This window comes from Wolffia australiana, chromosome 8 (assembly GCF_029677425.1).
Source record: "Wolffia australiana isolate 7733 chromosome 8, ASM2967742v1".
In the NCBI taxonomy this organism is placed as follows: Eukaryota; Viridiplantae; Streptophyta; class Magnoliopsida; order Alismatales; family Araceae; genus Wolffia; species Wolffia australiana.
This window is the reverse complement of record NC_135842.1, coordinates 9307644-9319229: the sequence shown is the minus strand read 5'-3', so window position 1 is coordinate 9319229 and position 11586 is coordinate 9307644. Positions and strand designations below refer to the sequence as shown.

At 38.6% G+C, this 11586-nt stretch overlaps 1 long non-coding RNA gene across 1 annotated transcript; it reads left to right on the top strand.

Annotated features, from left to right (window-relative positions):
* The first annotated feature begins 183 nt into the window (after positions 1 to 183).
* Positions 184 to 1019, top strand: LOC144706598 (uncharacterized). Its single transcript, XR_013582279.1, has 2 exons — positions 184 to 329; positions 704 to 1019. It is a non-coding gene; the product is annotated as an uncharacterized LOC144706598 (long non-coding RNA).
* The last annotated feature ends 10567 nt before the right edge of the window (positions 1020 to 11586 follow it).

Below are 11586 nucleotides of genomic sequence, written 5' to 3'. Positions count from 1 at the left end.
ATATAGGGCAGGTACTGACCGTCATCGTTGTCGATGTCGTCATTACAGTCTGTAAACGTTGAAGGATGACGGACGGATGACGACTGCCGACCCTACATTCAAAATGGGGCTATTGCGGTTTTACCAGTATTTTGAGGAAATCAAAAGATAACGCAAAACTAGTTTTTATTATGCTCATATCCTTCCCAGGGAAAAGGTATATACTGTCTTGTTTCAACGAGTTTTCCCCCAAATTTCTACATTGCTGCTCGATCTCTTCCGTCGGAATCGAAGGCGTGTTCTTCTGGAAGAGCGATCGCCGTCTCAACTGGATCGTCGCTGTTCTATTCGTATATTTTCTCTTTTTTGTTTTTTATTTGTTGTGCGCAAGATAGATCTCGGTGTTATGATGACGCTGGATGTTGTGCCTATTTCAAATAATTTATTCATCGCATGCCAAATCCGAATAATCCAGCATCATTTATGTCGTATTCTCCCAATTCGGAGCATGGGAGACATTTCTTGCGCGGGATCTATCGGAATTCGTACCAACCGATGAAGTTTTGGTCGGGATCGAGAGTTATAAATCCGATAGATCTGTAGATGGAACATGAAATTCGCAACTCTGTGATGTCCGAAAGGGATTATTATTGTTCTTGAACATAGTTCGTTGAAAGATGAGTTTTCCTTTCTCATGTTGCCTAGATGTTATTTTCTCTTGCAGAAGGAAATGGGCAGCCATCATCATCACCATGGTCACCATCACCACCACGGAAATGATAGTCCCTACAACGATCCATGCTTGGCTTGCTGCTGCTGTCCCTGCTTCATGTTGGGTTCACTGGTAAGAGGAATTGGAAGATGCATTTTTGCTTCTTGCTATCCGATACTGCTGTGTTTTGGCTTAACCGATTCCCCCCACCACCATCACCACGGCCATTTCCATTGACCTCTGATTCTCTGGCGTTTGCTAAAATATACTTGATTGTAAGATTACTCAATATATTTCAATAAAGGGTTCTGATTAGTTCAATTTGAAATTCTTAGTTCTCATTCTAGAACAGTGGAAACCCAATCTTTACAGGTTTTCTTGCGTTCTGTGTTGGCATAGTAAATATGTTGAGAACCCAACATCCACTCTAAGAAGGAGCGAGATTTGATTTTGTGTATCCACCAATCGAGAAGACATGGAGAGAAAGAGAGAAAATGCTTAGCGATGGCTACTACAACTTGATGGTCAAGTTAGTTGGAAGAACTTTGTGGCCACTTCTGGAGAGAAATAGTACTAAAAAGACTCATATCAAAACTGTTTAAAAAACTTCAAAGTACTCTTTCTCAATCTCTTTCAAGAGTTACTTCAGAGGAACAATAGTATTCAATAGAGTTCTCAAGTTTCCATGCACTAATTATGTTAGGGTTCTTCCCCTAGATATCCCTTAATCCATATCTCCACATGTTACTTTAGATGTGTTACAAGTAGAAGTATTCTTAGAGATCATATCCCCATAAAAGGGTATGAAATCGTTCTGTAGGATTTACCTATCCGCACCGATATTTGATATCGATATTAAAGATTATCTGATATCCAATAAATTTGGAATGGATCTGGCTGCCAGATTTCTGTCTTGATACCGCATTACTGTGGCAGGTATCAGATATCTGTTTGAATATGTTACCATATGGACGCTACTGGATGCTGATATTGGATATTGGATAACTGATATCAGATATCGCTACAGATACCATATATTGCAAAATACTTTAAATGACCCTCTAAATTAATTTTTCCATTTAATTTGTGCGAAAAATACCCCATATTGATGGCCTTAAACGTCACACAAATGTTTATCCAAAACATGTGATAAGGGCAATTCATTTATAAAATATTTCAAAAGTTATTGTTCAAAAATAATACATATGAGCTAATTCCAAAAGACACGATGAAGAGCATACAAAAGTATCATTAAAGTCCAAAATTTCAAATTGAGACTGACTGTTTTCATGCATCATTTGGCACTAGTTGCATAAGGATGTTTACAAAAATCATGCAAAAGAAGTGAGAGCACCATAATAAGGGAAATCCTAGGATAAGAAATTGTAAGACAGATAGATTATGTATTTATATATTGAGATGAATGGAAGGGTGAGGGTACATGTCATGTATACAGGATTAGAGTACATGATGAGTCTACACAGTACATGAAGGGGTGTACATGATAATACACAAAGAGTTGCTTTGAAAAGATGTTTTGGTGAATTGGTGCTTGACCCATATGGCTATTGGGCCTATATGACCCTCCCTATTAAATGAGGGAGTAGATATTCGACTTGCTGTGAGAGTAGCTTCACGAGAGGTAGGTAGGCCAAGTGACCCATTAGGCGAGCAACATCCATTCATAGGCTCCTTTTAGACTAATTAGATAGATGATCAAGGAGACAGGGTGTTGAGGAGATTTGCACCTGATAACTCTCTCCTTGAGTCGAACAAGAGAGATGCTTGAGGTTTGGGTAGACAAAACATGGCTAGGAAGTGGCCACATGGAGAGCAGGTCATGTCACCTACGACAAGCTGTTGAGGTGGTGATGAGGCCGACAACAAAGATATCTAAGGTTTGGATAGATCAGACAAGACACATGAATGGGCACAAGCAAAGGCATGATGTGCACACATGGAAACAATGGATGTTGAGTAGATGACCTATTCTCAATACACTCTTGTCTAGATGATAAACTCAAAAATTAGGGTTTTGCCTTGCCATTGTTGTTTTTGAGTTTAATTAATAAAACTATAACATGTACTCACTTAGGTAAATATAGCTAGAGATGAGTATGGATTGTCCACACAAGTAACTAATTAAGGATTTTGTATTATTTATGTAGTGACTGAGAGAGAAGAGAATGTAATGTGAGATTTTGTAATTATCGATAAAGTTAAGATGATTATGGAAGATATTAGATTGCGGATGTTGATAATCAGAATTATAAAAGAACAAGTGAGAATAAGAAATGGAGTGGCGATAAAAATAATGAGAAGTGAAATGATGAGAAGTGATGAGAATATGTGTGGTCAGCAAGCCAATCACACACTCCACATATCATTTCATATTCATTATTAGAACATATTCATGGAAATGCACATGTGATCCTTGTAATGAAGTTGAAGAATACATGATTGAACTTATCGAATTATAATGAGATTGAAATACAGATATCACTAGTCATTAAGTATGTGTTCTAAATATTCTTAGTCGAAGGATATTCGAGAAGGACATTGAAGTACCAGATAGAATATCACAATCTAGCCTCGCTTGTGTGATAAGTATGACCTGTCTCGCAGCCATTTACGAGGAGACACTAAGGATACATTGTGAATGTTGTTTAGCATAAAGTGTCCATCAAACTGATCTGTACAAATCCTTGAATGGTATTATACAAAATTGTCAATCAGGCTGATTCACGTTAGGGTTCTGTAAGTAGTCTTTGACGTGAGACTCAAAAGATATATTGTGAACAAGTAGATGTACTTTCGAGTATGGCTTACATCTTTATATCATGGAAGTTTAAACACTCTTAATTTGGGTGAATCAAGAAGTTTGCGAATATGATTAAGTGGTCAAGATGGGATCGTCCACCTGTGGTATAAAAGGAGACAGTTCAAGGAAGATGATGTAATTAAGTCCTTGGCGAAGGTAGTGAAATATCATAGATGTGTTCTCTGATGAATTTTGAATGCATCAATATTAACTCATGTGATCTATAAGGGTTTGATAGTTGACCATACCCTAGTCATCCTGCGCACATCTAGTGAATAAGGGAGAATATTACCATGATAATTGGTGATGGACATGTTCCATGAGTAAGTTGATACACACTCTTTTGTACCTTCTAGAGTATGAGGCGTAGGTGAGAAACCCACAAGCTGGATACTCAAGATATTGATTGGGTTAAAGAAATACACAAGTAATTTACCTATTTTGAACTCCGCTAAAAGCTATATGGCCAGTGAAGTCATTAACTAGACTGAATACACTCTCCTTGGTTGAGTAGAGAAAAGAACACAATAGAGAAAGGGGGGCTTTAGTCTGGCCTTAGTGCTTGAAATGAGTGCCCTTTCCCTATTTATATTTTATTTAAGTTTTTCTCAAAAACCATAAAGTAAAATATGTTCACCAATGTCCCCATGATCTTATGTGTGTGACCCTCCAAGACCCATGTATCATTTTAGTTAATCACTTTAGTGGCCCAATAACAATTATTGTCCAATCTTATTAATTAATTATACCTACATATAGATTAACTTACTAAGGATCGATTTAACCCATTCGATAAGTTAAGTTTGCAACCCATGGGTACCATGATTGACGTTTAGGTATAATACCATTCAAGGACTCGTACGGATAAATTCAGTGAACTCTTTCTCCAAAGAGCACCCACGATCTGTCCTTATTTTTGCCATACTAATAACCAAAGGGTCAATTATACTTGTCCTTAAGTAGGATCATATAGTGTTATTCTATTTGGGCAATTTGATGTCCATCTTGACTATCCATTGAATATGAATATTTATAATACATGATTAAATGCTAGTGATAAATGTATAATGATCTCATCATAATTCACTATATCATTACACGTGTGCATGTATGCTATTATAGACATCACACTGGAATGATAATAAACATAATATTTTATTGAATGAACTTAAATAAACATGGCGGTGTGATTTTCCTTGAAAGCAACATAACATCCATCAAGGTCATCATAGGAGAACCACTAGACCATGAAGGTTTTTCTCCTTACAAAGGAGGAAGTCGCCATGTCTTGTCATACGAGGATAAACTACTTTGTTACTGTGCGATAAACTCAAAATTCTAGGTGTAAATTTATCATAGATACTTTAGTTAATCAATAATAACTTATAAACCTTTACTATTTAAATGAGCAATGATAGATATTTTAGGAGTTAATTTAACATAGATGAGCAAGGATCATCTCGACAAGGAAAATACATTAGGTTTAAATACTCTTTAAATGATGATTCAAGAGGGTGAGAGGAGATGCATATAAAATGAGAGATTATGATGTGCTGAATATGAGATGTTTGGAGAGTGATAATAATTTATTTTATAATGATGATATGAATAATAATATGAGGAAGAGGTGGGACCGCGTAAATGGATCAAATGGAAATGGGAGAGTGAGATAAATGGAGACGTGAAGTGATGATGGACGTAGAAGATGAATTAGAAGATGAATTAGAAGATAGGATGATGAGATGTTGAATGGATGTGACTGGATGGTGGTGAGTATAATGGTTGAAAAAGTGATAATGTTCTAAATAATGTACTATATGATTTAAGATTTTTATATGAGATAAAGGTGACGATATTGAGATCAGAGGTGGTTGAGGTAGGGTGAGACAATGGAAGTCATTGATAAGAATGAGATTATAAAACTAAGATATGTAGATCTAACTAAAGGGATGTGAAGAAGAGAAACTAATTTAAGCTAAGATACAAACCTTATATCCCTATATTCTTCCCATATGAAGGTATTTCCCTAATTTAGATCAGCCTCTCCACTTCTCTCTTGATCTTCCCCAAGTATTGAAGATACCAAAAACACTCTTCATGGGCAATAAAACTTCACTTTCTGTCATTTTGTCTCTACTGGTGGAAGTAAGCATAAAGATATCTTTCTAGAAAGAGGGGGGTTATTTTCTAGATCCACCACATATAGATGGAAAGAGGGCATAAAAACAAAGGTGCCCTCAAAATTTCAGCACAAGCAAAATTCTGGATAGTCAAATATTAAGCGTTGAAGTTGGCCAATTCCTAACAGTTGACTTAATCTAATGATTTCTCTCTTCTCATCCTTGTAAACACTGTCATGTCATTTATAGGATTTTCTATTACCATGGCATTAAAAGCAATAATTGGCTCTAGTTTTCACGCCTCATCCTTGAGAAATGGATCCCCTCATACCATGTGTCGCATCTCAGAGAAGACAAAATTATAATCTAATTTTATTATATAATAAGATTAATTTAGTAAAGTTAATATAAGTGCGACATAACAATGCATCAGCGTGTGCGGCATGAACACGTCTTAAAAAGATTAAAAGAAGACATATGTGTGCCACCTGTAAATGTGGTGCCATATGTCTTGTGACACATTGGTCACGCCACCTTTATTGATCAGGGAAAGAATAAACACATTTTCTATTTCAATCGCTTGCTCTCTGTATCAGATCTATTGTGCAAAAGAGCATTTTTTTTTGGGCCATGCCACCCGTGAAATTAAAAAGGAAAGAGAGCCGCTAGTGTAAATCATCATCATAGTTTTCTTTTAATGATTTCTTCATGCCAATCTTTACGAGGTTTAATGATTGGTTGTTGCCAACCATTAACTGTAATCAATGGTTGTTTTTTATTTGATGAATTGAATGGTGAGATTTGGCACGGGGGAAATGAAATCAAAACTGCATTAAGAATTTGTATAAAATGAAATATAAAGTCCAAAAATACAAATCAAGTTATATTCTGACTTATAAAAAGCCTCATATTTATGAATAAAATGGCAGAAAATTCAGAAAAATCATAATATGAACTAAAAGATTATTTGGTTTCAGAACATGCCATCAGAAAAAACCCTAAAAATACTTTAAATTTAAAATTATCAAATCCATTTTAAAAAATGGATTTGATAATTTTAGACGTGATAACATGTATATATAAAAAATTATATGCAAATAAATACAGAAATAGCATCTTATTAACCTATTCATACTATGTATTGCCTATATGAACTCCTTAGAAGTGAGAGAAAGGGAATATGATGTCCTTTGTGAGATATCGAAGGGTGTCATTGCCACCTGCCTTGGAAATTTTCTTTTACCTGTTGGTAGGAAAAATGTCTACCGGTCTCCGCCTTTTCTATCTTGCTTTCTCCCCCGGCCTTTTTAAATTGTTTCCTGCTCTCTGTCTCTGTCTCTCTTTCTCTATTTCTCTCTCTTCCTATCTCTCTTTCTCTCTCTATCTTTCTTACTCTCTCTCTCTCTCTCTTTTTCTCTCTCTTGCTCACTCTCTCTCTCCAACATGCTCTGCCCACGGCTCTCAATTTCCAGCTGTGTAAAAACAAATTGAATGTTATTATTTTCTGGTTATATGAGGCTCTGTGTGATTATGAAAGTGCCTTAAGACCACTTTTACATGACACGTTGTAATTTGTACCTTCTTATCCAATTTGAATATTGGGCCATCAAAAATTCAATCTCTCTTTTAATCTTCCTAAATAACAATATCTTTTGCAGATGCACGTTCACCAAGATTTGAGAGAGTAAGCTTATGATAATTCAAGGATTTATGATACTATGATTAAAATCCTTCATAACAAGCTTCTAAGCCATTGATATTTTCATTAATGGTGACAAAATGTATGGCCATAGCATACTTGGCTAAAATATTTTCCATGACAGCCATTTATGCCCTAGCACCACATCCCTCCCCTGGCCCGACGCAAGCATCACCAAGTGAACAGACAGGGTGACCCAGCAGCCCCCACGATTGGCTCGTCCACCATCACCAGTCAGCCTCTGCATCTCCAGTAACCGTCGCAACCCTCACAATCGCCAATAATGCCAGCGCAACGGCCGACAATGGCAGCAGCGATTGCATTAGCTTCCTCTTTGACCTCGCGGGTGATCTCGTCACTCGCCACAGCCATGTCACCCACCACCATGGTCGATCTATCTGTCGTTGCAGGACGGCCTGCCAGCCTTTACAACGGTAGCTGAATTAGCCACTTCGATCGGCTCCCTTGGAGCTATAGTCAGCCCACCAGCTTGCACTCAACTGCTTTCACTATCTTTTGCCTCGTGTCTCTCTCCCTTTTATCCCGTATATCTCTCTTTTATGCTTTTACATCACTCTCTCGACCACCCTTCTATCTCCCTATATGTACTATATTATGCTTTATTTTTGTCACTCTAGGGTGGAATTTATAGAGGTGGAAGACGATTCCGAGTACTTGAAATGGACCATCTAGCACCCAATACCATTCTCAGCTAGCTCGATGAGCATTGGCTGAAGAAGGGGCCCAACGTTCCCGTATTCGGCCTACTCATTGGGCGCTTTCGGTTGACGCTATCTTCATTCATGCTTTCATGGTTTATTTTTGTTGCAGGCCTTGTATGTAGGCCAAAAGTATGCATTTTCAGGCCAATATTTGTGGGCTCACATGTGGGGCTCTCCATCTAAGGGGGGTGTCTTACAACCTTGTCATGTGAGCCTTAGTTTCTTTCGATGCCTATTTGATTTTTTTCATCAATTTTCTCAATGTTTTTAGCATAATCATCCACTTGCATCACATTGGTCCAATTGACGCTGGAACGGCTATCAATCTTGACACATAATTTTGCATCAATTCTGGTGTTAGAGCCAGGTTGCATGCTTCTGATATCCTATTCAAATATCAATTGTGGTGTCAGGGCTAGGTTGCATGCTTCCCGTAGTCTTATTTTGATACCAATTCTGATATAAGAGCCGGTCGATACCCCTAGTGGTATCACCCCTTAGTTTCACACTTTTGCATTCACTTCTTTCAATTGATTTTTCAAAATTCGTTGCATTTCTCGACATTCCCATTCAGCATCTCGTAGGAACCCCTACATAATATGCAGTATCTTGCTAGTATGATGGTTCATAAGGCTAGTACTGGTAGCAATGACGATACATAAGACCAGGATGAGACTTTGTTCATGTGATTTATGATCTTCCATTGTAAGATGTTTTTTACATCCATCTTATGGTCACTTACCCTGACGATGATGATCAAGGCACCTATCTGGAGGAAAGAGAATCACATTTTTTGTGATTCTACCACACCTCACCTACGGAGATGGCACCGTCGGCATCACTTTGAGCGACATTAGTCTCACGAGCCAGTTGCCACCATAGCTTATGGAGCAAATTGGACTGGTGCGATAATATTTTCCCCACCAGCCCCTCAACCCTACACACCTATGAAGATGTATGCTCTAGGTTTTCATACTCACTAGGCACACCCTCCTTACGCACATAATATACCACCTTACCCACTGGCGCCCGCAGGATCATATATGTCTCCAGGCCCTTACTATACATATGACCCACATGTGTATGGGTACCACCATGTGCCCTTGTATCCACACATCCCGTAGTATCCTTTGCCACCATATGGTGTATCACTCGCGCACTTGGCCCAACATGTCTATCCATGTATAGCACGCTACCCGCGCCCCCCCCTCCCCCACCTCTACGGTGTTGCACTCGATGTGCCACTAGCACCCAGTGTGCCCTTGATGTTGCACGCTTTTTTCCGAGGCCCAACCCACAGACCGATTTCATACATGATACCCGGTGTTCAATCACCCGCTGCGCCTACATCTTGTGCACCATATGCGATGTCGATCTACTTAGGGCAGAATACCCCTCCGACACCATCAGCTCCCATCAATCAAAGATCGCCTACAAAACCTCACATTACATAGCATTCGAATCAATGTGGACCTTCCACCTTGAACCACCATCCCGAGGCCTCCGAACCTGCTTCAGATGCCCCACACTTTTTGCATTTACTCGAGACTCGAGATGATACGGGCAAACGCTAGTGGGATGACCATCGCACTAGGATCCACATGAGTGTTAGGGTAAACAATCCGATCCATCAGACACGTTCGCGCCACTACCACTCCTTCCCTAATGGCAGCAAAGCCTATCACTCGTAATGCCCCACGGTGAGCCCCCGAGACTGCCTCTACAGGGGGTTACAATACTACACCATCATTTTTTTTTACAAAGAGATCCTTGAGCCTGCTCGATGCAATTTTATCGAATATTTATTTCCCAATAGGATGCCCCCACTTGGGCTTCTACTTATGCACCGTCGCATGTTTCTGTGACTTGATCCCCTAGTGCAGCTCAGAAGGAGGCTTCTCGAGTCCCTACTACCCCTCTGGGGGCCCCAAAGAGCGTCCCCACGTGGGCTTCTCCCACTTCACTGTCACATGTTTCTGCGATGAGATCCCCTATAGATATCTAGATTATATAAATAGAGAGAGAGAGAGAGATAAAAAGGTTGGGTTTGGTTCCTTGGTTTGTCCATGGAAAACACATTCCATAAATGCAGAAGCGTGTCTATCGATTCACAATTGATCTTTAAAATAAAACATTACATGTACCTTATTGGGGAACTTATTCCATCCTTAACATGCTCCCTTTGAGATCATTTCGAAGCCGTTCACGCGTCCAGCCTCTAGAAGTATCCACACGATCACTCGACTCTTGGATCTCCACCTCTTCCTCTTCTTGAAGACTCAATCCTTGGTTGATGCAGAAAATGAAGGAAGGGAGGGGCTCTCAAATCAGGTTTGCATGGGTGCTTAAAATGAGACCCCTTTCCCTCTTTATATTTCACTTAAGGTTTTTCACAAAAACCCTACAAAATAAAATATATCCATCACTGCCCTTATGACCTTGTGCTTATGACCTTCTAGGCCCATTTATCATTCTAGCTAATAAGGTTAGTGGCCCTATAACATTTATTGACCACCCTTATTAATTAACTATATCAACATATGGATTAATTAAATAAGGATTGATTTAACTCAATTGATCCTTATTTAATTAATCTAAAGGTTAAGTTTCCAGCCCGTAGGGTGCCAAGCTACACCTCATGCCTTAGAAGATACCAAGTAGTCTCAAACTCTCTCATGGAACCTTTGCTGTCATCGGTTACCGTACATATATATATATATAATCCATCATCCACACGATACTCTCAAAAAACTTAAGGTATGGTTTATCATCAAACTCTAATCCATCATTCAATTAGTACTTATGCGTAACGGAGATCACTGGAGAATGCCTTCTTCAATATCCTTACTACCTTGGCCCAAGTATTTTTCTACATCATCTTATTTGAGTCAGTATCCTCTTATAAAAAGGATTGATGATCCTGTCTCGACCACTCAATCATCTCCATGAGCTTCTTACTACGCCCTAGCTATGACTTATTTGAACCCCGTGATTAGAGTCTCGTAGGTCATGGTCAAAATGTAGTCGTCCACTCACGAGATGTCCTTGGTGTCTCAAGTCAGTGGATCACTTATATAATCGTGACTTGAATAATATGATTGACATTTAGGTATAATACCATTCAGGGACTCGTACGGATAAATTCAGTGAACTCTTTCTCCAAAGAGCACCCACGATCTGTCTTTATTTTCGTCATACTAATAGCCAAAGGGTCAATTATACTTGTCATTAAGTAGGATCATATAGTGTTATTCTATTTGGGCAATTTGATGTCCATCTCGACTATCCATTGAATATGAATATTTATAATACATGATTAAATGCTAGTGATCATTGTATTATGATCTCATCATAATTCACTAAAGCATTGCACATATTCATGGACTTCATTATAAAAATCACACATAATAATATTGAGCACAAATATTTTATTGAATGAACTTAAATAAACATGGTAGTGTGATTGGCTTGAAGCCACATAATATCCACCAAAAGAGAGAAAGAAGAGAAATCAGGGCCCTTCTCCTGGCTCT